Consider the following 25349-nt stretch of genomic DNA (forward strand, 5'->3'; position numbering starts at 1 on the left):
AATTGATTGTATGATATAGGAGACACTGGCACAGGATCGCACAGCATGGTGTGCCCTCATCAGAGAAGATGATGTATTCTATGAGAAAGGCAAAACTGAATTAGTTCAGAAAAAGCATGAGATGTTCCAAGTTAGAGAACCCATCCCAAATGTTCATAGGGACCATTTGTGTCCAACCTGTGGCAAAGCATTCTGAGTTCGTATTAGTCTGATCAGCGCAGAGAGACAGACTAACCTGAATCTTACATAGTAATGCCATTTTCGTCCTTTTTGAGAATGAAGGCCAACAAACAAATAATTACCAACCCTCAGCTTGCTGGTTGGTTTCTCTGCCTTAAGTATTTCCGACTTCAATTCATCCTCCACTCAAATGTCATGATCTTTCTAAAATTCCGGGTGGAACATATCATCTATTGACTCAGTGGACTCAAGCAGATCCCCTTCAGATTATCTTTAAAATCAAACATAAACTCCTCTGACTTTAAAGACTCTTCACACTGAGCTTCATCTGACTTAGTGACTTTCCTCTGGGACCACCTCCAGTTTGTGGAGTGTAAATCTTGTTGGCACATGATTGTTTCCTCCTCCAATAGACCATGAGTTCCTCAACAGCAGGGTATATTGAGTTTTTGGCCTTTGTTTAATTTCGACACTTTGCTGTTTTCAAATAATAGGTGCTATTAGTTAGCTGACTATCCTCATAATAGGTTTATGAGGTATTGTACAAATATCTTTTAATAAAAGAAAGTCCTTAGAACTTACAAGTTAAACGATTTGTTAGGGGTCAGAAATCTAGTATCAAAGACAGGACTTAAAAAAATGATGTACTTTGATTCCTAATCTTGTATATAAAAAAGTGTGAATACACTGCTGTTTTTTGTGGCATAGTCATTGACACATATAGTAACCTCTTGTTAAAAGCCTACTGTATGTAAAACATTCACTTTAATAGAAAGTTACAATCTAATGGAGAGAATCTAAGATATACACAAATATGGGGCATCATTTAGTAAGCATAATGCAGAATAGAATAGATTAAGAACAAAAATAAAATATCAATTGCCATGTAAAATATGAGGGGAAAATGATCATTTCAAGTGTAAGAGTAAACAGTGAGGACTTCATGGAGAAAATGGTGTGTGATATGGCAGGAAAGGGCAAGAAATGGCATATAAATGGCATGAATTTATGTTCATAAAGGTGGGAAAATATTAGTCAAGTACAAGACAGATGAAGTAAATAATTTGGTTAGATTACAATTTATCTGGAAGGGAGTAGAGTAAATCTGTAATATTAGGGAAGAACCAGATTATGGAGGCCCTCAATTATTTAACAAGAAACTTCAAGTTTTAATTGGTAGATAATGGCAATCCACTGAAAGATACTGACTAAGAAGACTGAAAAAATAAATATCTGTTAATTCGGAAAATTTATGTAGCTTCAGTATGAAGGATATGAAGCAATTGAAGGGAAGGTTGTTACTATAGCAAATCCAGTGGTTAAAAATGAAGACAATGTACTAAGTTGTTAGCAGGTGGAATTACAAATGAGATGATGAAGTGGAGATCAGTTTTAAAGAATTTGGTTGCTCATTGGATGTGCGATGTTAGAGAATGGAGAAAGTAAAAATATAACATAGCAGTTTCAAGCATTGCAAACTATGTAACAATGCAATTAGCAGAAACAGAAAAGGAGAAGTTGGTTTAAGGGTAAATATGTTCTTTTGGGGGCCACTTAAATACTGATGGACTAGTAGAGTTTCCCAATAAACAATTGGAAGAAATATAGTGGAAAAAAATAAGAATATTAAGTTCGGACTCAGAGAGCCCTATTTTCATTTCCCAGGTATTTACTGTGTTATCATAAGCAAGACCTCTACCCTTCTGAAAAATGAGGACTTTGTATTACCATGTTTCTTCCAAAATCTAAATACTTAGGGGCAGCTAGATGGTACAGTGGATGGAGCATTGTCCCTCAAATCAGGAAATCCTAAATTCAAATCCAGCCTCAGATAACTCAACACTCACTAGCTGTGTGACCCTGGGCCAACCACTTAATCCCAACTGCTTTGCCAAAAAATTAATTAATTAATTCTATGCCAAGAAGAAAGATGAAATATAGGAAGTCTTTTGGTTTTCCTCTCACCTCTGTCTGCTCTTTTACTGTCTCATTTGCTGATTCCTTTCCCCTACCACTTAAGTAGAATATACCCCACACTTCAATTTTTGACCATCTTTTTTTAAGCTATCTGCCTTGTCAACCTTATTTATTCCTCCACCTCTTGCTGTCCTTTTTTTTTTTTAACTTCAGACCTAATGTTCTGTCTACTGGGCTACTTACTATAAAACTAACAGTAAACTTTTTTTGTAAACAACAACAACAATAACTTTCAAAATTACATTCTCTCAGATCTGCTAGATTTGTAATACCAATGGTGCAGGGAACTTCCAGATAGGGAAATTCCTTCTGCTAATGTATGTTGTTTAGTGCTTTCTTCACAACTGGTTATCTTAATTATCTAGAACATGAAGAAGTGACTTTGCCTAGCTTCATGAAGCTAGTTATATCTCAAAAGATGCAGGTCTTGCTAGCTTACAGACTAACTCTCTATTCACTAGGCCATGTACCCTCTGATTAGTAATGCCATTACCATATATTACATAATTTTAACATGTGATTTTTCATCATTAGAAATTCATTCAAAAATTTCCTTTAAGATATAAATTACTTAAAAGTTTATATTTTGCTAGATTATAATCACCAAAGTAGTGATCATAACTAGAAAGGAACATTAAATTGGGCCCAGTTATCAATAAACACTTATCCAGGTTAAGTACCATGCATTAGAAACAACAACACCCCAGCTGCAGCACTTAGATATCTATCTTCCTTCACTACACAGTATGTAATAAAGACAAGTACCCTCAAAAAATTCAAAATAGATCTTATCAGTGCCCTCAATCAAATATCAATTCATGCACCAAATGTGCTACATGATGCTGATATAACATCCATTAGTAAAGAGGACCTCAGCTCAATAAAATATTATGCCTGCAGTGCCTCAAGGTAATGAACAGATCTAATTGACAAGCCATGTGCATTATACTCAGGGGCAACTGATGAAAGCCGTCTCTGAAAAAACTCATTCATGCAGGATTTTCTGTCTTTAGAGGAGGATTTTTCAACTAGCATGTACAGTGGTGGTACTGTTTATTTTCAAGCATAAAAATTAGTCTTATGTACAAAAGCTTGATTGAGCTACAATTGGTATGATTCAGAAAATGAAAAAGAATATTACTCTGTATTTATAAAGAATCTTCTATTTATAAGGTTGGGGTACTTAGTAACATGTGTTATAGTGATGTGCACATAGATGTCAAACTCAAAATGGTTTGCAAGAGACATGTTCATGTACAATAAGCACTTCAGAGTCTGCTAAGGTGCTGTGTTGTTTAATTTTACCCTTGGCAAAATTCACCAACCTCACTCTTCATTTTAAAAATAAGAATGGGAGATTTATTTGACCATTGTGCTTTACCTCTGACCTATGCTCTACCTGATTGCCTACAGGCTGCAGCTGACTGACAGATGTGACTCTGCCTTTGAACATGTTATAGAAACCATACCAGGGGACTCCTTTGAAAACAACTGGGTATTTAAAATAATTGGGGGTCAGGATTGGAAGGAACCTTAGAGATTATCCAGTGGAACACATTTATTTTACAAGGGAGAAAATTGAGGCACATAGGGAATAAGTGACTAGTATTATGTCACATGACTAGTTGTCAGAATCAAGATCAGAATGCTATTTTTGAACTTTTACTCCTTCTTAAACTCCAAGTGTCTTTTCGAAGTGTTAAGAGTAGGTCATATCAATGTTAAATTTAGGGAATCAGAATTTAGAGTGACATAATTAATGAATTATTTTCAGATATTAAGAAAATACACACAAAAACATTAATTTCCCCTAAATGTGTTTTGATACCATTTTTTGTTTGAAAGCTGTATAGATGGATATCATGAAAATATGCCAAAGTAAAAATTCACAACTTAGAAACTAATAAGTTCTTCTAACACTTCTAAAATTTCTAATACCTACTTTAATTAGTATCAAATATGTGCTACAGAATATCAATCAATAAGCATATATTCAATACATACTAAATATGAGATAATATGAAAGATGGTGATATAAAGATATATAAACTGTCTTCCAAGGCTATAAAGAACTTGGGATTTTCTGGATTTGGGTGAAAAGGAAACAAAAAAGATGCAAAAGAGGAGGAGTTGGAAAAATCCATGTTCTCTATTGCCACATCCACATTTTTCCTTTTTCTCCTTCACATATTTACTACTATTGGTTCAAATTACTTATACGCACCAGCCAATCAAAATCTTGGTAGTAATTGTGTTCAGATCCCCAGATTAGTCTACTTCCTAATTCAATGAGTTTGATACCTGGCTTACAAATTTTCTCTCCTCCATATTAGGGAATTAGTATCCATACTGATTTGCTCTCAAATATCCTAATCACTTAGTTCCTCCACTTACTCAACTTCGATGATCTATTCCTCCACTCCATCTCAACGACATACAGAAAATCATGCCCTATATGTAAACATCACTCACAAATATACCATCTCTATGTTCAAGAATTCTGAAATCCACTTAACCAGCCATAATCTATTGCCTTTTCACCTCTCCCTGTGCCTTCCCTTATATAATTCTCCTCTTCTCCTTATATAACCCTGCTCTTTTGTGACCCTCAGTCTCTTGACTCTCTCTCATGCATTAGCCATTCTCTGCTCTTTTCCCCATCTTGACCTCTTGATGAACTAATGAAAATCGAATCTCTCCTCTTCTCTTGAATCCCTAGCCTCCTCACCATATCATATCATCCTACCAAGTCTCAGTCTTGGATCACTCTCACCATTTGTTGTCTTCACACTGACACACATGCTGCTGAACAAAGGGCGAGAAAATCACATGATTATTTTGACTAGATCCAATACAAATATATGTTATACGACCTCAACTGGGTTCTCACTGCTACTAGGCAATCCTATTATGCATATTCCTCATCACTTCACCATCTTACTCTCCACAATGGCTCATCCAAACCATTGCATCTCTGGTTAGGACTTTTATGGCTCATCCCCCCAACACACACACACACACACACACACACACACACAATCCTTGCCTCACATTTGATAAAACAAATTGAGACCATTCATCATAAAATCCCTTTTCTCCCCTCTTCATCACCTCCCACCACTCACATGCCTTCTACTATTATTTCCTTCTTCGCTTGTACTTCACATGATCAAGGAACTTTACTCTTTCCCAAGGCCAACCCTTCTAATTTGTGCAAGCAATCTCATTCAATCCCATTCCTTCATAACAGATCAGCCCTCTGTCATTCATAGTCATTTATTTTGCTCTTTTTCTCCAGTGACTCCTTTCCTTTTGCCAAAAAACATGCCCATGTTTCTCCTATCCTGAAAAAGTTCTCACTAGATCCTTCCATCCCTGCTAATCATTGTCTTACTTCTCCTCTTTCTAGCCACTTTTCTGAAGACCCTCTATGATAGGTGCCTCTACTTTCTCTCTTCTCAATCTTTTCTTAACCTCTTACATACTGACTTCCAACTTTATCATTATATGAAAACTGCTTTCTCCAAAGTTATTGATATCCTCTTAGTTGCCAGATACAGTGGTTTTTCTCAGTCTCCATTCCCCCTGACACATCTCAAGTTTTTGACACTATTGATCATTCTCTCCTCCTTGATTCTTTGCTGTCCCAAAGTTTTTAGTTTACTATTGTATTTTTGGTGTCCCTCTTACCTATCTGACTACTTCTCCTTTGTCTCCTTTTCTGGATCCTCATTTAGAGCATACAGTCTAATCATAGGTATCTTTCCTGGGTTTTCTTCTCTTCTAGGTCTCCTTCTCCTGCATACTATTTATCTTGTTGATCTCATGAGCTTCCATGGATTTCATCCAGCATAAGCTGATGATTCTCAGATCTTTCCTGTTTCAATCTCTCTGCTGACCTCCAGTCTTGCATCTTTAATTGCCTTCTAGGCATCTTGAACTGGAGGTCAATAGACTATTTAAAATAAATATGTCAAAAACACAACTCACTATTTTTCCTCTTAAACCTTTCCCACATACACACACACTTTTTCTACTGCTGTGAAGGCAACACCATCCTCCCACTCCCTCAAGCTTACAACCTAGTTGTCCTCTGAGATTCCTCAGTCTCTCTCATCTCTCCCCTCCCCCATATCCAAACTGATGCCAAGGACTGATGAATTTACTTTTGCAACATCTTTTGCATCACTCTAGTGCTGAACCTCATATGCCAGTTAGTTGGTTGTCCTTCATTTTCAAAGAATACCAAAATGACATAACTATGTTAGAGTTGAATTATTGTGTGTCTGACTGTGGCTGATGAGACCGATATGAGCTTGGAATGCTTTGCCACAGATAGGACACAAATAGTCCCTGTGAAGATTTGGGATGGATTCTTTAACTTTATGCATCTTGTGTTTCTTCTGAACTACTTCAATTCTACTTTACTCATAGAGCACAGCACCTTCTTGATGAGGGCACACCATGCTGGGTGATGCCATGCCAGTGTCTCTCATGTCACATTATCAATTTTAAAGTTCTTAAAAGAGACCTTGAGAGTATCTTTGTATCACTTTTTCTGACTACCTTGTGAGATTTTCTTTGCCTAAATTCTGGTGGGTCTGCCTAACTCAAGTCTCTCCCCACTTGAACCCATTCTCCATTTACGCATACAAATAATTTTCTAAGATACGAGTCTAATGATCTTACCCTTGTATTCAATAAAATTGAGTGATTTCCTTTTGCCTCCATGTGTAAACCGAAAATTCTCCACTTGGCATTCAAAGCCCTTTATAATCTAACCCTCCTCTTACCTTTACAATCTTAAGACTTTGCTTCCTAACATGTATTTTTTACTCCAGTGACAATGGCTTCCTAGCTGTTCCTCTTACAAAACTCTACAACTCCATCCCAAGCATTCTCTCTGGCTTTCCCCTCAATTTCAAATGCTCTTCTTCTACTCCAGCTACTGCTTCACTAGCTTCCATTAAGCTCTAAATAAAATCCCACTTTCATCCTTCTTTAAAGCTTCTTAATTCCAGTGTCTTCCCTTTGCTAATTATTTCTCCTGCATACAGCTTGCTTTTTATACATTATTTGTATGTTGTCTCCCGCATTGGATTGTAAGCTCCTTGAAGGCAGGTACTAAATTTTTGCTTCTCTTTTGTATTCCCAGCAATTAGCACAGGCCCTGGCATAATAAATATCTATTGAATTGAACTGAGTATGAAAGATTAGATAATATCAATGAAAGAAACAATAAATTTGTAGGAAGGTTTGGAGAAGAACAGGATAACTTCAATTTAAGATGATAAAATTGAGGGAAAGTGGGACATCCTCAAAGAAATTCCCAACGACTATTGGAAGGTTTAATATTGTAGCTCAGAAGAGAGGTCAAGGTAAAAATACAAGATTTTAGAATCACCTATGCAGAGGTGACAGTAGAAACCAAGAATGTTAATGAGATCTGCAATGGAGATATAGCAAAGAGGCAAGGAAAGAGCTTTGAGATACACGAAAATTTAGAGGGAAGTAGGAAGAAATAAGTCAAGTTGGCCTATTTGCTTTTTTTTTTTTTTTTTTTTTTTTTTTTACAAAACAGTACATCAAAACATAAAGAATACTAGCTCTGGAGTTAAAAGACTGGAGTTGCAATTCTATCTCTGAAACTTAGCTTCTAATCTCTCTGAGCCTCAGTTTCCTTATCTGTAATATGAAGGGATTAAATTAGATGGCCTCTGAGATCCCTTCCATTCTTTATTTAAGAACTTAGGACATTTTACGTCTCATCTTTGGGTCCAAGCCCAGACTGTTCCTCATGTCTATAATGCATTTCCTATCTCATCTCTGTTTCTCAGAATCCTTAGCTTCTTTTCAAAGTTCAGTTCTAGTAAATTTTGTTACTAAGTTTTTCTGATCTCACTGGTGCCATTCCACAAATTTACTCATTTCTTTTTTTATAAATCAAGCCTTTACTTGTATGTGGCTGTGTTCCTTCCTCTGGTAAATGTACACTTTTTACCGGAAAGGAGTGCTTTATCTTTCTCTCTCCAGACCTAGTGGCTAGCACAATGCCTGGAAACTAGTAGGTACTTAAGTTGTTTGTCCTTCATTTTCAAAGAGGGCCAATGACATCATTGACCTGCACATGAAATGGATGTGAGACAGGTGCACAAAGTTGTCAGCTTCATTCTCTTTCCCAGAGTCATCAAAATTCAACGGCGATACAAAAGCCAAGATAACTAGTGTTCCTGGATGTAGTGGTTGACCCTGGTACCTTTGATGTCTGACAAAGCTCTAAGCTTTAACAAAACCTGCTTCAGTTAGTTACCTTCATGTTCTTGGAACAAACTGTTCTTATTTTCCCATTTTGTCTAGGGAAGTCTTCACATGATTAGGTAGGTATCCCCCAACTCACTGATGGACTGATGGGCTTAAGGTCTAATGGTCACACTCAGTGTGGTTTAGAGCATCTGTTGAAACAGTTTTACCAGTGCAGAGGTTATAGTTTCTTGGACCACAGGTGAGAATTAGGTGAAGATAGACACCGAAGGTACTTAAGAAATATTTAGTGAATAAATATGTGAATAAATGGAGGAGGCAGAAGCAGTGGCCAGAATTTTAGAAAATTTTAAATTTTCATCCATTATTCTGTTCCTTTTTATATTTTTTACCAAAAAAATATTTCAAAGATAGACCCAAAATCATAATGCTTTTATTATAACAAACTCATTTATCAAATCTTTCTTGGTTAGAGGATATAAGATTTTATTTTATTATTAGAAGTATTAGATAGAAAAAAAAACTAAAGCAGAATATCTTCTCAGGTAAAATAGGTCTGTACAAAAATAAGAGAATATTGGAACATAATTAATAATTAGCCTGATTTTCTCCTTTGTCAACAATGGATAAAACAATCATTTTGACTAGCCTGTAGTCCTTTTATTCGGTGTTCATAAATGCATCCTATACTTGAACATTTTGAACTGTGGTTTGCTAAATGTTTTTTTAAAAAAGACAGAGGAGAGAAAAGGAATATTTTCCCCCAGCAATGCAATCAAACATCCTGTGTATATGTGGAGAGAAATTTTAGAATGATATTAGAAATAATCTGGCTAAAAGAGGAGCTCTGCCTCTCTACCTGTGCCCCAGCTCTATACAGCTAGGATTCATTACTTTCTTTTGCTCACTGAAGAGACAAGTCAACAAAGTTTAATGTCCCCTTCCCAACTTTTCCAACTATCTGGAGTGGCCTACTTAACTCAAAATCAGTAATTCCCCCTTTTAGCTTGTTCAGTACCTTTATAAATATATCTAAAATCTGTTTTCTTGTTTATCGCTAACTTGGGATGTGCTTTTCACATTTGGGTAAGGGGATGACAATCTTTTTACTGATACAGCTTATTCTTTTTTGGAGACCTCATACAATTCCTTTTTAAAAATAAACAAAAACAAAACTGAACTGCTCTATTATAGCACTTACTCCCTTAAAAACTATTCTAAATTGGGGCACAATGGTAACCCCATTAATTGCCTTAGAAATTGTAGTGAGGCTCTTGGGACCTCTCATTATTATTTAATTATTCTCCCTCCCCCTCAACTATGAAAGGCTGTTTTTAAAGCAGAGCTAGGAAACATTGTTAAATGGTTTAAATGTTGCATTTTAATAGGATTTATTTTTAGAATAAAGTATCCCTTGAAATGAAGGTTCATATTAACATTACCATCACATACAGCTGCATATAATCTTCCACAAGGAAAAAAACCCCAAAACCAAAACAAACAAAAAACAGTGGTCTCTCAAAACAATTGTTTTAGTAACTTCAAAAGAGGGTAAAAATACCCCCATTAAACCATTCAGGAATTCAACATTAGTAGTGCCTATGGGCAAAACAAGTCCTAGATAACTATCTAGTCAAAGAAGCCTGTATTCCAGATACTATTTTTCTGTGTACTTTATTATCTGGCTGAATTTCTAATGGTGGAATTATAGGTAGAGAAATAATCTTGGTATGGAAGTAGAATATTTTGGAGTACGGAACTTTGTGTTACTCCTCTGATCATATCATAAAGGCAATCACTTACTGAGTCTACTTAAAAGTTCAGTTCTGCCTAAAAGAAAAAAAAAATCCTCCTTCCCAGTTGTGGATTAGATATTTTCCTACTTTATGACAGTTTAAATCACTTTTTAGCATTTTATTTTCTCATGAACCATGAAAGTTTGCTGGCAGGTAGATATTTTAGCATTCTTCTTTTATCTTTTAACTTATTTCCTTCAGAAAACTAAGTTCTTTTCTTCCTGTTCTCTTTACCTAGATAGCCTGGAACTAAAGGTCAGAATTCATAACACATGGACTAAGTCTCAATTATCTCTTTTAAGTTGAACCAACTTTTTTTTTCCTGTGATTGATTTTATGATTCAAATTCTAGAGAGGGAACACCTCTTTGCAAGGCAGATCAGAAAATCATAGGTTTATAGAGATGAAAGGGCCCTTAGAGGTAAGAAGGACCATAACTTACTGGCTAAAGTAGTGAAGAAAAAGTCAGGGAGAAATAGGTTCAAGTTTAACTAGCTGAGTTGCTAGGAATAATCATTTCATATCTGTCACCTTCAGTATCCTAAAAGAAGACCTACAAAATAAGAATGATAACTTCTATTTTATCAACTTACGAGAATTATTATGAGACTAATTGTGCTCTGACAAAGATCCAACAGATCATGTGCCTTGCCCACAGTTGTGGTTTTATTTTGAACGCATGTCCTCTGACTGTTAATAAATATTTTTTTCACTGTCTGGTGTTGGAATGAGTAGCCATATCCACATCCAACTTAACAAATCCTCCCTGAATTTTACCTCCCACAGCACAATATTATACCTTAGAAATTCATTACATCTTAAATTAAAAAAAAAAAAAACAAGCATTGCTATTTTCCCCTTCCCAATGAAAGAAGAAAAAACAAAATTCTTTTAAGTAATGTATACAATCAAGTACAATTAATTTCCATATTGATCATGTATCAAAATGTAAGTCTCATTTTGCATATTGAGATATTATCTGTCTGTAGAAATGTAAGTACGGGACAACATCACAAGTCTTCTGGAATACTGGCTGGTCATTGCCTTAAATATAGTTCTTATGTCTTTCTAAATTACTAATCTTTGAAAAATTATTGTTATTATATAATTTGTTGTGGTTCTGGTCAAGCCAATACATCAATTCATATAAATCTTGGCAGATTTCTTTGAACTCATTCCTTCTATTATTTATTATGGCATGATAGTATCTCATTACAATCAGTCATTGCATCTTTTTGATGGTTGTTTAAGGCATGAATGTGCATCAGAACTTAAGATTATTCATTAAAACTTTTGTAAAATTTAAAAAATATATATTTTAATATAAAAACTAAAATATTAATTCCAGAAGGACAGAGACTTTATCATATCAAGAAGGAAGCCATGATATACCTTAGGAAACTGAAGTTTAATTCCATATGAGGAATGAATGAAATAAAAGCTTATAGGAGAATCAGTCTGAAGATAGGAGATCTGTCTGAAGAGATGACAGTGATGAGAATGATTGTATATCATAAAACAAATTATTGTATCAATGTTGAAGTATGACAGTAGGAGAATTACTGAATAGAGTTTTTATTTCTCAAAGAAAAAAATGCAAAACAATTCAAAGATAATCATTAGCTAAAATGAACTTCCCATCTTCAATCTTTCTTCCTGAAGTAGAAGTTACTTTCTGCTAGGTTCCCAATTATTTTGCAGTTGAAAATTATGTCAAAAGAAAACTATTCAACTGACTGAAATGGGATCATGATTGTTTCTGAAAACAGAAATCATAATGTTTGGGCTGTAAGAACAATTAAAATATTAAATTAGATAAGTTAAAATCTAATTTAGATAATTAGATAAGTTGCATCCCCCATATGTTTCAAAAGAAGAAAGATTAGATGCTATAGACATCACTCTCTCCTTCTTTCCTCCTTCACTCCTTACTTCTCCCCTCTTTCTCTGTCTCTGTCTCTCTGTCTCTTTCTTTCTCTGACACACACACACACACACACACACACACACTCAATCACTTATACTTCTGTTAGCTCTGAATTCTACCTGAGGATCTGAATGCAGCTATAAATGCATTTTTCATTCCAAGACCTGAACATTATAATTGGATAAGAGTGCTAAAAGTCAAGGAGCCACAGTTACTTAAGCATATTAAAAAAGACCCTGATTAACATTCTGGGCCAAAAAAATTTGAACAGAGTTAAGAGGTTGCCCAGTAGCAAAGATAACAATATTATTCAATCCCATGTTCTGCCTAATCCTCTAACCCTGTAGTCAAAGAATAGGCTGCTGGAAAGTCCTTAGAGGGCAAACCTCTATGTAAAGCTAGCATAGTGTTTAGTTAGAATAGACCATCATTTATGTAATATTATGAAGGAATATTACCACCCATCACAACTTTGCCCAAAAGTACAAACCTTAGAGGTCTGCTATAGATGCTGGTCCAATACTGAAGATTAATTATTTTGAATGAAAACTTTTAAACTTAATAGTCATTAATAAAAGGCATTTTATGAGCACATCACTTTGCAAGGCTATGAGGGCTTTAAAAAAGATGAAGATGTAATCCTTGCCCTCAAGAATTTTACATGATATTTCAATGACTCAACCTTTTTTTGGGTTTTTGATATTTGGTGAACCTGGGGAAGTTTATAGACCCTTTCTTAGGTCTTTTAAGTGCAAAAAATAAAATACATAGAATTATAAAGGAAACCAATGATATTAAAATACATTTATTTGTATATATACTTATGTGTATATACATATTACATATATACATACATACATACATATATTTATGGACTCCAGATTAAGAATCCCTCCTCTATTTCTTTAAATTTATATTGTTTTTGTTTTAAATCCCTGGTCAGGGGAAAACAAATTAAATTATTAACATTATATGTTATTTTATTTCATCATATGAGAGTCAGGTCATACTATAAAGGAATAAGATTATGAGACACAGGACAGAAATTTCAATGATGGGACAGAAAATAGAGATTAGGGGTGGGTAGGCAGCTAGCAATAGTTATGATACTAGCTGACTTTTTATAGTACTTTAAGGTTTATAAATAACATATGCAATAGCATACTTGATGTTTATAAGAAGAACAGGAGAAATTGTTAGGAAGAAAAAGGACCACAAAAAGGGAAGTAGAAGAATGCCTGGAACAAATTTTGCCACCATAGCTAGATGGTACAGTGGATTAGAGTGCTGAGTCTGGACTCAAAAATACTCTTCTTTCTGCATTCAAATCTAGACTCAAACATTTAGTAGTCAAATGACCCTAGGTAAGTCACTTAATCCTGTTTGTCTTAGTTTCTTATCCATAAAATGGGCTAGAGAATAAAATGGCAAACTGCTATAGTATCTTTGCCAAGAAAATTCCAAAGGAGGTCACTAAGAGCTGGAGATGATTGAATAACAACAAATTTCACTTGTGTCAGAGACAAGCTCTACAACTTTATTAAAAAAAAAAAAGTGCCATTCCTTTGGTTTTGAATGGATTTCCTCCAAAATTGTACACAACCCACTCATTTTTCTGGGGTAAGAGATAATTCCTAAAAATCTCTTATGTCTATTTTTTGTGCATCTCTTAGTGCACAGAAAAGACCCATAGCTTATTCAGCTATGGATTAGTTCCAAAAGAATGACTGAATGAAAAAAAAAAAAAACTTTTATTAAGTGCTTACTATGCATAAAGTGCTGCTCTAAATGCTGAAAATACAAATAAAAGAGGGAAATACAATTCTACACTCAAGAGGCTCACATTCTAATGGAGAAAACAATGTATATAAAAGATTCAGCTGAAAGTCACATAAAAAAGTCCCATTGGATTTATGGTCATGCGACAGCAAAGCAAATTGTAAGGTAATCCATTTTCTTTAATGGAATTTCCATTGATAAAATATCTGTTTTTGATGTTGGACCATTTGGCAATGTCAAGGACATTGTCATTTCCTGAAAGGTTTCTGAGATCATGGTTGCAGGAACTGCAATAGGCTTACTTGCCCAGCAGCTGGTGGAGGGGGTGAGGAAGGTGGGCCCCCTTCTTCGAAGGATAGCTGCTTCAGTGATGACTGTGGGTCAGGCTAGACTGATGATTTGGGAAGCACTGGTATTCCCATAACTATTAAATTCAAGATTTGGGACTATCTCCATTGAGTCTTAGGATGGTGCTCTAGGCTACTGCAGTTTGACTTTCTTGGTACATAACTATCTCTCCCTTGGGATGTCATAGTAAGGAAAATCAAAAATACCAGAAAAAATAGATCAGGGCTCAAATAGGAACAAAAAAGGAAAAGAGAGCTAGAGAATAGACAGGTTCACGACATTGCCATGGGAAAGGAGGGAGGTAGACAACTCTCCCTGCTAAATACCATTTAATATCTCACAAAGTTAAAAGAAAAAAAGAAATAGCAACACAGCCAATTCCTCTCCTATCCTATCATTCTTGTCCTTCCAGGAATAGACACTATGAATGTGTTTGTAGATAATAAGTTCACTCTCAGATGCTCTCTGATGAAAGGAGCTAAATGATTTAACTTAATTAGATATAATAAGCCACAAATAGCTTACCTGATATTTTAAAAATATTGCTTTTTCATCATAAGCATCTTAATAATAATATCAACCCCCAAATCACAGCCATCTTTATAACGATGCCTTTGAACACCTGCTCAATGTATTGTCAGTATATGGTACTCATAGAGTTATAGTTTCTGGATTCAAATTCCACCTACACCAGAAATTTTCACTTTGTTCTATGACCAAAGACCATATTCCTAACTTCCTAAAATATGTCTTAGCAGTCTTAGTATACAAAGAAATTACATCTCCCAAACTATAGTTAATAAATATCATTTGATTATGATGATAATTGAAATTAAATCTAAGATTCTTATGACAATTACAGTCTACTAGAATTTCATAAAACAAAAGAGAGAAAGAGTCCCCTGCTCTTCCCTCACTACCCAACACACACATATGTTACATAGTTATCCACTATAGTTTATTAGGATAAACGAATCTGGAGGACAAAAAAAATTAGAGGATAAACATTTTCTATCTATCTTCCAAGATACAGAGAATACACTATGTCTATCCATCTTCTATCACCCTGAGTCTCAGTTTTCTAGCTCTAGTTCTAGGGGCTCGATAACACATATCCTGGTGAGATCCTTCCTGTCTTAGATATTTATACACTATAGTTTATTAGTAGGATAAACCAATCTGGAGGACAAAAGATTTAGAGGATACACATTCTCCATCTATCTTCCAAGATATGGAGAATATACATTGTCTATCCATCTTTCATTACTGGGACTCAGTTGTCTGGAGAGATTCTTCCTGTCTTTTGAATCATCATTTAATAAAATATTTTAGGTGGCTACTTTCATATATGTCCCATAATATTGTTTTCTCATGTAGCTCATATGGGCTTTGCCATCTAAGTACTTGTTTTAAGCTTCAAAAGCTAGGATTTCTTATTCCTGGTGAGCAACTATGTTGGTAGATGCCAGATTTCAGCACTTTGCCCACATTCAGCATTTTTTGTCTATGGTCCTCACATTTAAAGAGAATTCAAGGCAAATAAAAAGGGAAGTATATAATACGTGGGACCTAAAATGAATATCACAAAAATAACCTACTTTCTTCCCATTTCCTGAAAGGAAATAAGTTTCTTCAAAAAATAAAAGTGAACTTCCCAAAGTGGCAATTAACTGGAAAAAAATTAACACCTCTGATAATTCAGTGTAGTGAATAATCACAGTGCTTCACAGACTAAGCCACATTTAAAGAAGTTGAAGACATTGTTCTTAATAATTAGTCAAGGAAAGAGGGAAAAAAGCTCAGAGCTTTTGATCTACTCACTTTCACTTTAGTTAGTGCTAAATGAATTCTTCTTTTTACACATCAAATTTTGAAACTTCCTTGTCAATAGAGGAAAGTTTCTCTGAAGGTGCAATTTCCATTAAAAAGATGTGATCGATTTGATGTGGAGTCAAGCCTATTCAGTAAATTCGTGGAACTCTCACTGCCCCCAATAATTGTGGACATGATGTCTTTTTTGTGGATTTAGATTAGACTTCAGTAAATTAATTAACATTTATTTGGTGCCTATGATATGCCAGGCAATGTGTGAAGCATTGGAAATATAAAGATAAAAATGAAAAAGGGCTTTGACCTCAAGAAGCTTATTGGATAGGGAAACAATATGTATCCACCTGAATAATCAAGGGCAAAATATATTCAGAGTAAAATGGAGATACATTTTTGATAGGGAGGCATTAGAAATGGCAAACATTGGGAAAGGAAAATTGCATGTGGCTTTGAGGTGAGTTTTGAAGGGAGTAAGGGGGAAAAAAATAGAGGCAAGAAAGGAGTACATTTCGGGAATGTAGGAACAGAAATAATATCATTTGTGAGAAACAGCAAGAAGGATAGTTTAGATGTAGAATAAGTAAAAGGGAGGAGTGAAGTACAGTAAGCATGGTGAGGCAGACTGAAGCCAATTTGTAAAGGAAATTAAATGTTGATGAGAAGAATTTGTGTTTGTCCCAGAGGCAAATGGGAGCCACTTGTGCTTAAAGAGAAAGGGAGTGACCATAGTCACTGTCTTAGCAATGCTTAGCTTGATGAAGGAAAGACCCTGAGAGTGAACACAAAAATCTATTTTAAAATACCTAAAATGTGTGAATAGCTATAAGTTGCAGAAAGAGGAGAAGCATTGCTATAAGAAAATAATTTCTAACAATTAGAGCTATCTTAAAGTTTAATGGGATGCCTCTGGAGATAAGCATTTTCTTTTCATTGTAAGTCTTCAAGCAGAAGCTGGAAGACAATTTGTTACATACATTATACTACAGGTTTGTTTCCTCCCTCCTCCCTTCCCCCCTACCCCTGGTAATTGGGGTTAAATGACTTGCCCAGGGTCACACAGTTAGGAAGTGTTAAGTGTCTAAAGACAGATTTGGACTCAGGTCCTCCTGACTTGTTCTATCCACTTGCTCTATCCACTGCACCAACTAGCTGCCCCTAATTACACTAGAGTTTTAAGGGGTGTATGTGTGGGTTCAACTAGGGACCTAGGTCCCTCTTACTCAGAATTTCTTTGATTTAGTTATATTCTCTAAGGTACATTGATAATAAATATTTACCCACTAATTACATATTTGGAAAATTACATATATGGAAAAAGCAAATTTAAGGTTTAAGGTTTAAGGTCTTTAACTATTTAGTTAAATAGTAAATAATGTTTCCACTATGGCAATAGTAGACAATAAACTGAGAGACTAGCACCATCTTCAAATATGAAGTACAGCATTCTATATTATCTTCAGGGCTCTTTTTCAAAGTCAAATTTTTTAAAAATCATTAAAATTTACAGAATAAAAACTAAAAGAATTGAAAGAAAACTTTTCAAAACAAACTATAAGTTTAGAGCTTGTCCAAACCTCTCATTTTATAGATGAGAAAATTAAGGTACAGAAAAAGAGAGTGATGTTCTTTTGAGAATACATGTCAGAAATAGTTGACTTTTTCTAACATTTGATTTGGAGATTTTGAAGTCTCTGACTGTTAAAACCTAAAAATGAAAGCTAGAGTGCCCTTCAAAACATCAGATAAAAGAAAAAACTAAAAAAGCAATCTCTAGCCATCCAAAGAAAATTGTCAATTCTCAAGTATTAAACAATACACTAGGAAACCCAACAATCAAAACAATTTGTCTCCCTTTGGGGCCTTCTCAGAAGCTCTGTAGCAAAAAGGTCCAATCCACTTGTTCATTCATATGGAGCAGCCATTCCCTGTTGTTTAACAAAACCTCTATGCAATTGCAGCATTTAAATTTAGTGGGAATGCTGGGGATACTTTTTGCAAAATTCAATAATGTTGTGTTAATTCCTAATACTGGCTTTGTTCAAGCAACATCATTTATTTAGAGGCTATCTACATTTCCAAATGTTTCTGGGGAAAGAACCAGCTCCATCAATCATTCTGACAGAATAAGTTCGTCTCGAGTTTATCTTTCTGTATATTTTGTGCCAGATTCAGTTTCCATACCACCCAACAGTGAAATATAAGTCTGCTTTAATCTTCTCAAGTACAGAATGGTACTATTACACTACCACCCATTTGTGGTTTTAGCTACCATTCTTTAATGAGAAGTTGATTAAACAAAAAATTATCCACACATTAACTATAGAACTCTCTTGTGTCTATTGAAATTCTAATGTATAGCCTATTTAAAACATGAGGTGGTTTTAAATGGCATAAGCTATTTGTAAAACTTTGACTTCAAAAAAGCTATTATTGGTTATTTAAATTTTCCTTAGTGTCCTTTAAGAACAAGTGACAAATGATAATTCTGCAATTTATTTAAAGATAATGAAGCTCCATCCAGGGATTTGTTATTCTAGAGTGATATTTTTTAGCACCCAACATTTTTATCAAACAGGAGGAGCATAATAATACATATACTTCTTATATTTGGGTTCACTACCTAGGAAGTATAATTGTATTCACATAAAAAAAAAAAAGATGAATGTAATAAAAATGGAATAGAACTAGAAGGAGCAATAGCAAAATACTTTGCTGATAGGACAACTGTTTCTTTTCTACTCCTTCCTCTTGATATAAACAGGCCATGCCCATCTAATAGAAAGATAAGAGGAAACAAAGAGAAAAGCAAAAGGGGAAAAGCTTTGTTATTATTGGTAATAGGAATCCATGGACACAGAGAAACTTTTGTATGCTCCTAAATATTCATGGATTCATCAGTTTCGAATTATTGAGCAATTTTTCAATGACTCTGGACAATTCAAAGAGTCATTCTGCATATTTCAATCAGTCAAACACCACTTATTTAATACCTACTGTGTACCTGACAAAGTGCTAGTGTCTGGAGGTACAAAGACAAAAAACAAAATAATCCCTTACCTCAAAGATCTCACCCTTTATTGGGACATCATTTTCAATGTTAAAATGTGTTTGACGGGGCAACTAGGTAGTGCAGCCCCAAAGTCAGGAGGACCGGAGTTCCAATCTGGTCTCAGACACTTAACACTTCCTAGCTGTGTGATCCTGGGGAAGTCACTTAACCCCAATCGCTTCAGAAAACAAAAAAAAAAAAAAAAAAGCAAAAAACCATGTTTGAAATCTATCAGGCGTTGCATGGCTTTCAGCACCTTTATTCTCACTCTACACCTAAGTGCACCAATTTAATCTTCATGGACTAGTAATACTTTGAATACAGATTTGATCCCAGGAAGAACACATAGGAAAAATCCCTGCCTTTGAAGACCAGTGAGTGTTAAGCATTCTTCATATTGGTAAATGCTCCATGATGGTGACTCATATTTCTTTCTTGATTTCTGACTTCTTGTTGACTGGACTTTGGCCCAAGCTCCTATGATTCACAGAACATCTGCTTCAGTTCCTGACTCATAGTTCCATGGGCTAGAGTTCGTAATATTGCTTTACCATCCTTATTGACATGCCTAGACCTGGGTACATTTCTACTTTTTTCCCTTATCTTGGCTGACATTGCTAAGCTTATTCCTGGCCTTTCAGAATCCATACAACTACTGTAGTAAAGTGTCATTTAAATCTTGGCTGCCTATAGTTAATTGGCTCTCACCACCTCTTCAAAAAGAGACAGAAATTAGTATACACCTTGTCAAAGGAACTTTCCATGACTTTTTCTGATCTGCTTCTGTTAAACTAAATTTCATGAACATAAAGGATTAAAGGGGAAAGAAAGAGAATGATGATTTATATATTATTTACATATAATATATAGTAAATATGATATTTATATTTATATATTGCACTATGTGCAAGGTACAAGTTATTTACAAATGGCTGAGTTAGAGAAACTGGATTTCATAGGCTCATAGATCAAAGACTTTAATAGTTCAAAGGGACATTAGAGTCTGTCTGGCCCATTTTTTAAACGAAGAACTGAGACCCATAGGGGTTAGGTAACTTGATCATAGTCACAAAGATGATAAGTAACAGAGCTGATATTCAAACAACTTTCAAAGTAATTGTCTCTGACTTCAAACTGAAAACCAACATCACCTCTCTCCTACACCTGAACCTCTTTCTTAGCTCCAAGGAGCACTTCATTTAGTTGTTATATTTGGTTTTAGTTACAGTAATAGATTCATGGGTCTTCATTTTTTGTGCATATCATTACCAACAAAGGCTATTATTAGTAGCTAAGATAGATAGTTCTAAAACCTTAAAAATTTCAGATTTTTATCCTCTTCATATTTATCCATGTATAATTATTATAGTCTATTTTCCAATTAGTATGTTAGTTATTACTCTGTTAGTAGACAACTAACCTCTGATTGATAATATAAGATAATCAATTCTATTCATCACATATTGTTAGGGTTAAAGGACAAATGGGTCAAGCCAGTGCATCCAGGAGATTGAACTTGAGAGTCCCAGAAGTAATTTCTGTGACCAGAGACTGCTTTGTGGATGGGACCCTGGTCATATTGAGATAGCTTCATAACAGGAGACATCTCCCTCTCTGATTGGCTGTGTGTGTGACCTTACAGATGCTACTTAAGCTCGTGGTAGGAAGAGGAGTCTTTTTCATGGAGTAGTGGAGAGGTAAGGAGGCAGGTAGTGAACACGTGGGTCTCTCCCAGACCTGGTATCCACGTGGAAGTTAACAGGTCAGGGCAATATGTGAGCAAGTAAATAAAAGACTTCTAAGTTTGCACGGGGCTGGTTTTTAACACTATCAGTTTAAAACTACAGTTTGTGAAACTGTAGCTAGAGACCTCTGACAACCTCAGAACAAGATAAGTTGGGTAAGTTGGTTTATATACTGCAGAAGTCAGTGCCAGAAGATTGTCTGAAGCCCTGGGAATTAGGAGAGACTGGAGATGTAAAGAGCTGCAGAATAGTACTAGGGCATTGGCAAATGAAATGACTGCTCAGGGTTAAGCATTTTCTTTACAACATATCATCCAGAACTCTACCAGTATAGTCGATAAATCTATTTTCCCCATTAAAAAGGAAACTAGAGAAAGGGAAAACATAGCCCTGCTTTTCCCTCACTTTATTTTATTTTATTTTTTTAAGGATGGGCAGGCGGATGATGGTGGTAAGAAAAATGAATGCTAGAAATAGGGTCAAACATGGGAAAGAGCACCATGAACAATAAATTTCTAGAATAAAGTAAAAGTTAGAGATGATTTATTCTTAAAGTCTGCTATTCACAAAGTAGATGAAGAACTGTGGTTCATAGAGTTTGAAGGATCTGCCCATACTCACAAGGAAAGGAGGCCACACAGAAAACAGCAAGGCATAATGGGCAGAAATATAGGCTTGAAAACAGGAAAATCTGGATTCAAATCTTGCCTGTGGCCTATACAGTTTGTGTGACTGATCAGCGTTCTAGGCAACTCTTTAAAATATAACTTCCAGAGGGGCAGCTAGTTGGTACTCTATCCATTGATAGAGCACTAGCCTTAAAGTCAGGAGGACCTGAGTTCAAAATCTGGCCTCAGACACTTAATACTTCCTATTTGTGTGACCCTGGGCAGGTCACTTAATCCCAACTCTGCCTCAGCTATATATATATATATTTTTTTTTTTCAAATGTACAAATATGCACTGGTTGAAGGAGTTTTCTCATTCATTATCTCCTTATCCTAATAAAAATCAAAGATATAGTACTTCTTTCTACCTATACATAAAGTGGAAAAGCCATGATTTGAATCTGGGTCCACTGACTCCAAACACAAAGTCCTCTCCATTAAATTATAAAGTCTCTTGAGATAGCTACAGCAAATTTCCAGTGCATTACAATATACACTAGGGAAGGAAATACTCCCATTGGTGAGATCATAGCTCCATTAAATTGAAGTAGCATGCTTCTGGGAGACTGAAGTTTTAGGAATATCCTAAAATTAAAGTATTTCTTTTATCACAGACTTGTCTTAAGGATCTATACCATACTTTATCATCTAATTGATTCTCACATAAAAATTTTTTAAAAAGCAATTCATCCTAGAAATTCAATGGAAATATTAATTGAAACAATTAAAAACTTCTTTAAAGTAGTGAGAAACAAAATAAAACAGTAAAAGTCATAAATGTTTCTATATTTTGCTAATAAAGCCACAGAGGAACAGATAGAAAGACAATTTTCATTAGAAATCTTTAAAATGCATAAAATACCTCAGAGTTAACTGACCGAGAAACACTCAGGACCTATGTAATATAATAACAAAGCATCCTTTACAGAGAAAAAAGAAGACACAAATAATTGGATAGATGATTGTTAGTCCTATCTATAATAATAAGAGATACATTTTTAAATATATAATGCTTCAAAGTTTGCAAAACACTTCATCTATGTGAGAGTAGGGAGAATAAATCAGTCAAATCAGCTTACCTCAGTAAAGATTGAGACGTTCTTTTATCACCTGAAAAATCTACCAGGTGAGAACACATCTTTATTGTTCACTAGATATTAATATGGCTAACTATTGCCCTATGAAGCCTGTTCAGATAGGTTGAAGACCTTGGTCATACAATATGAGACTTGTATGAAACCACTAAAACGATTCAAAACAGAGATTCTGGTGCCTTGCAATTGAGAGGAGACAGTATTCTAGACCTGAAAAGGAATTAATAGGGGATGGAAGCAAAGCCACAGGCTTCTATTGGAATCTTGGTTTTAGCTCCCCCAAACATACCTCTTTAAACTTCTTTGAACTTCTGACTCTGGAGGATTTGGAATTATTTTCAGCATGCCCAGGAAAGATATCAGTAGTATTAGTATTGAGATTCATGAATAGGCAGGACATGATGAGAACAGATTTAAAGCTCTACAAAGAGCTCTCTAGAAAGACTGCAGCCTTCCTGGGGACTTCAATGTAATGGAACATCTCCAGAAAGAAAAACAAAAAAAGGACTTTCAGGAGAGATGAATTACTTTTGCTACACAAAGTTTCTTTTTAGCATGAGCCTACTTCCCCTGAACTCTGGACTGATGGAAAAATGTGTGGCAAACTTGCGCAAGGGAGAACAACTATTTTAGTTTTACAGAATAATTGCAACAGCTATTCTGTGTTAGGGAATGCCCCTTCTAAAAGATAATTAATTTTAACTAACTAATTGACACCTATTCATAATCATAATGAGAACACTGATGGGGGCATATTTAACCAATTTCTAATCTCTTGTAGCTATCCCTAGACTATGGGGGGACAGTTGAAACCTGTGCTTGGGGGCCTCAACTTACCAATGATACCAAGGATTGGGAAAGTAACAGGTGCTTTGAACATGTGCTATATATATGTATGTATATTAAATCATCTGATGTTTATAACTTTCCTTTGAAGTATTTTTTCCACTTTATACCTAAGGAAACAGGCTAAGAAATGTTATATTATTGACCAGTCACATACAAAAATAAGCCAGTAAGCGGCTGATGCAAGATGCTTTACACAAATCAATTTACAGTTTTAGTACCTTACTAATTAAAATTTCTCAGGCTAGTCATAGACAAACATAATAACACAATTTAATTAAGAAACAAAAGAGTTAAGAATTAAGGTGGGAAAAAGAGTAAGAATCAAAATAGCATATTAGATCTCAAAATATATTTCAAAGCAACAAACATCAAAATGATTTTGAATTGATTAAAAAAAGCAAAAACTGAGAAACTAGGTGAATGAATAAATAAGAGAAACTGGGTGAATAAAACTTAGAAGCAAATAGTATAGTCTAGTCTTTGATATGTTCAAGGACAAAAAGTACTATGAGAAGAATTTCTGGAAAACCTGGAAAGTGGTTTGGCAAAAAATAAGTTACGCATAAACCAGATTAGATAAAGATGGATGTTGGACCTAAATATAAAAGAATACATCATTTTAAAAAATAAGAAAGTTAATTCAGAGGTATAGGACACTAGGGAAAATTCTTAACCAAAAAAGAGATAAAGAATATCACAAAAGATGAGACAATTTCAATTACATAAAATTTAAACTCTTGAATGAATGAAACCAATGGTAATAAAAATTGTATTTCTATGTTATTTAGAGAAGTAACAAAAATACATAAGATATAGTGGTATTAATTACTTTATTAATAGAGGTAAGAGGATGCAAACTATTTTCAAAAGGAGAAATACAAATTATGGGCAACAGTGGGGGGAAATATCCCAATTCATTTATTTAAAAATACAAGTTAAAACAATTTTGAATTTAACCTTACACTCACCATATTGGGTAAAAAAGACAAAAAACAAAAATAGTCAATGTTTTAAGAGCTGTGACAAGTCAACCACATTTGATAGACTGTTGGTAGCTTTATGAATTATTCTAACCTTTCTGGGGAAAAAAATTGAATTAAGAAGAAAGTAAGTGAACTGTTTATAACCTTAGACACAGAAATCTCCTATGTAGCATGTATGTACTCCTGAAGAATCAAAGGGAAAAATAAGAGAAATATTTCAGATACATTTATGTATATATATTAATGTTGTTCAGTGATTTTAATTGTGTCCAATATTTCATGACCCTATTTGGGGTACACACACATACACATTTATGCATATAATGCATGTGTATATATAGGAATATATGTGTCTCTATGTATAGAAATATAGATTTGAATATCCTACATATAATTAAAGAACCAGCTTATGCAGCAAAAATTAAGATTTGAGTGGTTACTGTTGGTTGTAGAGTAACTGAACATTAGCATGTAGATATTATAGAATATTATTGCACTATAATAAATGACAAATATGAAAAATGCAGAGAAACACGGGAAAGATTTACATGAGCTAATGCAGAACAAAGAAAGCTGTATCAGGACAATTTATATAGACAATACTGTAAAAGAAAATAATCCTTAAAAGCAGCCTAATTTACATGAAATGCAACAACCATAATTTATTCCAAAAGACAGATGGGGAAGCATGGTCCCTTTCCTCTTGGCAGAGAAAGGGGTGGTGTGGGGAAGGGAAAAGTTGGATGCTGATTATAGTAGGCACAGACAGATACTGTTGCTGTGTTGATCTACTTTGTTCGACTCTTCATCACAAGGGAGTATTCTAAGAATGAAAAGGTCATATCAGAAAATTTTATAAAAAC

General features: G+C 34.7%; 1 protein-coding gene across 3 annotated transcripts in view; it reads right to left on the reverse strand.

The window, feature by feature from the left end:
* The window catches only part of MACROD2 (mono-ADP ribosylhydrolase 2), a 2209416-nt gene that overhangs the window by 1192796 nt on the left and 991271 nt on the right, over positions 1–25349 (reverse strand). The gene's annotated exons all lie outside the window — the stretch shown is intronic.

The sequence above is a fragment of the Antechinus flavipes genome, chromosome 2 (genome assembly GCF_016432865.1).
Source record: "Antechinus flavipes isolate AdamAnt ecotype Samford, QLD, Australia chromosome 2, AdamAnt_v2, whole genome shotgun sequence".
NCBI classification, from domain to species: Eukaryota; Metazoa; Chordata; class Mammalia; order Dasyuromorphia; family Dasyuridae; genus Antechinus; species Antechinus flavipes.